General features: G+C 41.3%; 1 protein-coding gene across 11 annotated transcripts in view; it reads left to right on the top strand.

Moving 5' to 3' along the window:
* Positions 1-477: 477 nt before the first annotated feature.
* ptprsa (protein tyrosine phosphatase receptor type Sa) overlaps positions 478-6,000 on the top strand; it is a 262,747-nt gene continuing 257,224 nt past the window's right edge. For all 11 annotated transcript variants that reach the window (XM_071202900.1, XM_071202899.1, XM_071202896.1 and 8 more), the window contains exon 1: positions 478-711. The gene's annotated coding sequence lies outside the window, so the exon portion shown is untranslated. The remainder of the gene's footprint in view (positions 712-6,000) is intronic.

Below are 6,000 nucleotides of genomic sequence, written 5' to 3'. Positions count from 1 at the left end.
ATGCTACTGGACGATACTTTCACTGAGGCGTGGGGGGGGGGGGGGGCGGCGTGACTTCATCACGTCAAGTGAAGCTCTGTAAAACATATCTGCAAAATCAAGAGGCGCAGCCCTGTATTTCAGCTTCAAACCTCATAAACGTATGAAAAAAGTGTTCCAAAAACAAATCTCAGAATATGATGATAAAGTAACACATTTTTATTTCAATTCTGGAAACATTCAATAAAATGTTAGAATAATTTTAACATTTCAAAACAAGATTTAAATGCAGTGCTTGACTAAATGTATCTTTTATTGTCTTTTTTTCTGTCAAAGAAAGAAGGGTAGGCTATATGAGATGAGGGGGGAGAGAATATGGAGAAAGCCGTGAGTTGAGGTGGCTGGAAAGGGAGGGCCGGACGCATGACATCATTCCCTCAGCTTCCCTGCGCGGACACAGCACTTGTTTCTCCAAATGCGCACGGTGGCTGCTGCTGAGGGAGCGACTCCTCCTGCCGTACCCAGACGCGTCCTGAGCAACCTGCGCTCTTGGGGTGGATATTAAAAACATCATTTAACCCAGCAGAGGAACCCTTGAACCGCTCCTCACTGGACCTGCCGCAGGAACTCACACACTTAACAAAACCCGGGAATTATTGTTGTTTTAATGATGAAGATGTGAGGGTTTATAAGCAGAGAAGAAAGAAAGAGGAACTCCGAGGCTGAAAAAAGGTATGGTACACTTCGCTGTGTCTTTTTACTGACTCTATTCGGTCACTTTTGTCTACCCGATATTTCTAATACAAAATCTGCCATTTAAATTACGGCTTTTTCATGTTTTAACCGCTTGAACACAATAGTCATGTGGGCATTTGGTGTGGGAGCGCGCGAGCTGTGCGTTATTCTACGGTTTTATCACCAGCACAGAGGCAAGTGCCCAAAGAGGAGCATCATTTCAAAATACTGCAAATAAGCTTTTTAAGCTGCAACAGAGCTGTGCGATGGAGAGAGATGCTCGGTGTAGTCCCGGACTCAGCGGGAGACCCGGCTCAGCCACCGCATAGCTGCTGCTGCTGCTGTGAGCGGAGCGTTTCTGCTGCACGAAGGATATCCATCATTCTGAACGACGGCCGTAACAGGCACGACTTCCCTTTCATTCCCCCACTGAGAGTTAATTACATTCGTAATCTGCCAAATAAAAGAAACCCGGATGGTACTGTAGCAGATAGCCGGGGGAAGATTCTCAAAAATGTCTCTTAATGCACTTGTATATGCCATAGATCTGGAGCCAAACGCATATTTCTGAATCATCTTTTTTTCGGGCGGAGGTGTGTGTGTGAGAGAGAGTGTATGCAGGGGGTTTAAGGGGGGGGGGGGGGGGGTGCTCCATCAAACAAGTGCATCTCCACAGGGGGGTGAGGCGCTTTACATTTAAAACCACTCATACGGACATGCCAGTAGATCAAGAGACATTCAGGCTTGCAGGCATCAATCGGAAATGCAATTTGTGATAGCTCCCTCTTTCTCTCTCTCTCTCTCTCTCTCTCTCTCTCTCTCTCTCTCTCTCTCTCTCTCTCTCTCTCTCTTTCTCTCTTTTTGTGGACCGGTTGTTTGTAATGTTAATCTAAAGGTACACATGTTGGACTTTCGAGAGTACTGTAGTGTTGCTCTACACCCTTGTACCGGATTTTCCTCTGCGCACCACGTTGATCCAATGGCGTGTAAATGAGTTGGGCTTATTTCGAGGTGCGCAGCTCGAGCTCTCCACAGCTACACCGAGGTGGAGTCAGCACAGCAGTGACACTGACTTTTTACAAGGGATGCCCTTGTTGAATGCTGGACGCTCCGATTTGAATTAAAACAATGTTGTGTGAAATTGTTGCAGATGTTTATGTCCAGTGAGGATCTCAGAAAAAAAAGTCTCAGTTTCAAACTTTTAAATGTGTATTTATTTTTTTTAAAACTGCCTTTGCTGTCTTTCTTTTCGTTTACCCGGTAACCTCGGAATTACACACGTATCTGCTGTCACTTAATGCAGCTCCATTGACATGATGAAGAAGATTTACGAGGAATGGGAGAGAATTGTTTAAATCAATGCAGACACTTATCTTTGTTTGCATTAGAGAAGATTTCTGAAACCGAATGAGCATTTCATTTTCAGATACGTGTTTAACGTTTGCCACAAAACAATCGAGTTAATTGGTTCTGAAGTTGTGCATTTTCCATCTTGTGCCGTCTCCTGCTTCGATCGAAATGAGCGCATCTCGAGTCTAGCTCATAAAAGCCAGAGGAGAGAACAATATCTCGCCAGCGCCCTGGTTGTGAAAAGAAAATGGCTTTATTCATTTTTCTTTGTACCCGTGGTAACTTAGTTATAGCTTTTTTTATGGTTCCTGGAAATGGCTTACGGGCTTGCTGTACAATGTAATGTAATCAAATGTATTATGTTGCTGTGTGTTACAATTCCCTGTTATGTTCCGTCACGTAGAACATTTGGACTGACGACCCCCCCCCGCACACGCACACGCACACACACACACACACACACACACACACACACACACACACACACACACACACACACACACACACACACACACACACACACACACACACACACAAACCAGAATATGCATGAGCACATGAGCAAGGCAGGTAAAATCCTCCCCTGGATTTGTATGTGAGGGAGCACACACCCCTCACTTGCACCCAACCTCTCTGAAAATAGTCTTCAGTCCTTTCGGAATTATATTCAGATTTATGCTACCACAGATTTATTCTGGCAACCAATCATGCTCACTGAATTTTGCCTTTCCATATTTCATGCACATTCTTTTTAAAAAAAAACAGTAGACAGTTTGGCCTCATGCAAAAAGGCATTAGAATATAGGAGCTGAACCACAGTGATGAAACAAATTATGTAATGCGTCAGTTGGTGTATAGTGTAACACAAAGACACACACACCAATTTGCATGCACTGTCTTTGTAATGTCACACATTTTTATGATAACACCCGTTGAATTTAAGGCTTCTATTTGTAAGATTTTAATATGATGTTTTAAATTATAATTTGTATCCCACTTCAGCACCAACATGTATGCTCCAGTCTGCCTCTTGATATTAAGATCTGGTGCCACCCAATGATCACTAGAGAGGCGTTCGCTCTCTGCTGTCTTAAAGGGCAGGCCTGCGGAAGAAAAGCTCTTACTGGAGTCTCCCTCAGACTTAATGGGCTGGACACACTTTATGAAGCGTCTCCTCACCCAGCTTTTGCTCATGGAGCAATCAAATACCCATGTTGGACATCCAGGCCACACACTGTAAAAAGTGATGGTTCGTTGTAGGGTCTTATACGATCTTACAAGAACCAGTATGGATTTGAAGGCATTAAAAATAATGGAGAACAACCATGAAATATATGTCTATGGACAAAAAGTTCATCAAACACCATGATAAAAGTGCTCATGAAAGGAAACCCTGTTGTGAAGCTGAGTAAGATAGATGATGTACAATGTGAAATCTTCCACCCAAGTATTTATTTGTGACATGAGCTTTTTCTCCCTTACCTTTCGTTCTTATCAGAGAAATTAAACATGTTAGAAACACAAACCTTCATTTAGGAGCCTTTTTAATTTCTAGAGAGCTTCATAGGTCACCTTTTAGTAACATAGCTCTTAGTAATGGAGGCGTGGCAGGTTAATTTTCTACTGTGTACACGTCTCAACTTGACATCAATCAACCAGCCTCTTTGTATGAGATGGGTGATTGGATGGCATGCCCAAGCGTGCGTTGTTTTCTGCTGCAGAAATGCACTTCAATCATACTCACCTGTCACCAGCTGGGCAGATAAAATTCAGGCATGTGAGATAGGACTGACACACATTGCATTATGCAGAGAGTGACAGATAGGTACCTGATAAACACAAACACTTACAAATGCAATTACACTTTTATTATATTTACAAGATGAGCTTTAAGTCACAATCTGCAGTCTCATTACAAGCCACCATGCCTACGCTTGTGGCCATGTCATTAATGCAGTCAAAATGAAAACAGATGCGGATGGCTGGCGGAGCTGTTTAAGGGGACCCAAAATGTAAAGCGGGAGGAGACTGGAAGGAGAGAGGGACAAGAAAATATGTAATCATAAGCACACTTTATGGTAAGCTTCGCACATGTGCACTGCACCAGTCTAATTGCCAGGATAGTGCTTGTTAGTTGTCACCTCCAGATAAACAGCGGGCTATTTTTTTCTCTCATGTTGTTCCTCAGCCTGTGGCAGAATTTGAAATGCTAAGTAGCACAATGTCAATTTCAGAGTATCCCATCTCATCTTGTCCTTACCTCCACTGCTTGATCCACAAGTATTTTTTTGTTCATACATGTCAACAGTCTGGATAACTAAAACCAGTGAATTGTTGCCATTTATAATCATAACCCCATTGTTGGCAATACAACGGTAATGAAAACTAAGTAAATCATTAAATAAAGGAAGGGTTGTTTAATGTGAAAGAGCATCTCTCATCCTTCTGTCTAACGTTTCCATATTGTAGTAAATCTTGTCAGGAAACATATGGTCCTCAAATGCTGGAAGAGCTGGAATATTCTAACAGCAGAGAAACAAATTGTCCATCTTTTTAACACTGGCTTGTCATTTCAAATGACTAAGAGATAAGCTCTTTAGTGAAAGTCTTGACTGCTCGAATGAGGGCAAAAAAAGTACTATTCACAAGTTTTCATGAACATTCTGACCTGTTTTAAGCCTACTGTGGAGTTTGACACTTTAATGGCTTTGATATGTACATATTTTCCTGGAACACGCCAAGATGTCAGGAAAGAGAAGATGGGCGGTCCTGGAGAAATGCAAGAGTTTTCCTCTATCCCAAGGAAGGAGAGGAGGACCACTCACATGTAAAGGATGGGGTAAAAGCCTCAGGGCCTCTCTCTCCCTGTCAAATATGTTAAGCTTAATTTCAAAACACCATTCCATAAAGCAATGTCTATTCATGTCTGCCAGCCACAATCACAATCAAAACAAAGTGGGTTGACGTAGCAGGGGGTAACAGAGCTTGTGTGGAAGGTTTGATTATGTTGTTTTCACAGTAATCAGAAAAGTGTGTACATTAAGGGTAAACATAACCTTGTCAGTTTTTTATTTAATTGGTGAGAGGAACACATCATAGTCACGGATGGAGTCTTTGTGCAGGTTAAAGCAGCATGTAAGACATTCAAAGGCTCTTTACTCAAGGATAATATAGACATGTTTAGACAACCTGAGAATATAACAAACATATAACTAGTAATCTATCCACATTTAGTCAAAATATACAGTAAAAGTGAACATATTAATAAAGGAGCTTAACTGTTGGGAAGAATACATTATTTCCCATTTATTCAAACTGTAACCTATTTTAAAATGATACACACGTTGCTCTGCACTCACCCAGCACCTTTAAACGTTGACAAACATTTGTATACAAAAGGAACATAGTTAATATTGAGTTAATACTAATTTATTTTTTTGTCACTCTTGTTATGCCAATTTCGTTTTTTTCATTAAATGAAGGGATAATCACTAGTTTTCCATCCACCCACAATGCTTTGGGAAATATACACAGGAAGTATGGAGTCACATAGATCCATGAGGTCATAGGGCAAGTTCTTGAGCCTTCGTCTTTAAAAGCTGTATTTGATTAGACCTCGGAAAATTCGCTGCATTCAGACGATGCCGAATTATATATGTTCTGTTTTGGAGATATTATGTGGAAGTACAGTCATGTATCACCGTACTACTTTGATACTAGATACACTTTTAGAACGATCGTTTTAAGGCAAGCTCCGTATTTACACAGCAAGGAGCGTCTTTTTTCTTCTTTTTCTAAGTGGATCTATGGACGTTAATGCGCAATGGACAACAGAGATAAATATATCCCAGGAAAATGTAAGTCACCATTTTTCCAAAGACAAGTGTTACTTATATTTTGTCTAGATGTGGCTTAAATCTCGCCAATGAGTAACAT

This window comes from Pseudochaenichthys georgianus, chromosome 4, assembly GCF_902827115.2.
Source record: "Pseudochaenichthys georgianus chromosome 4, fPseGeo1.2, whole genome shotgun sequence".
Taxonomy (NCBI): Eukaryota; Metazoa; Chordata; class Actinopteri; order Perciformes; family Channichthyidae; genus Pseudochaenichthys; species Pseudochaenichthys georgianus.
Note: the sequence above shows the minus strand (reverse complement) of the source record. Positions and strands in the feature narration are given on the sequence as shown.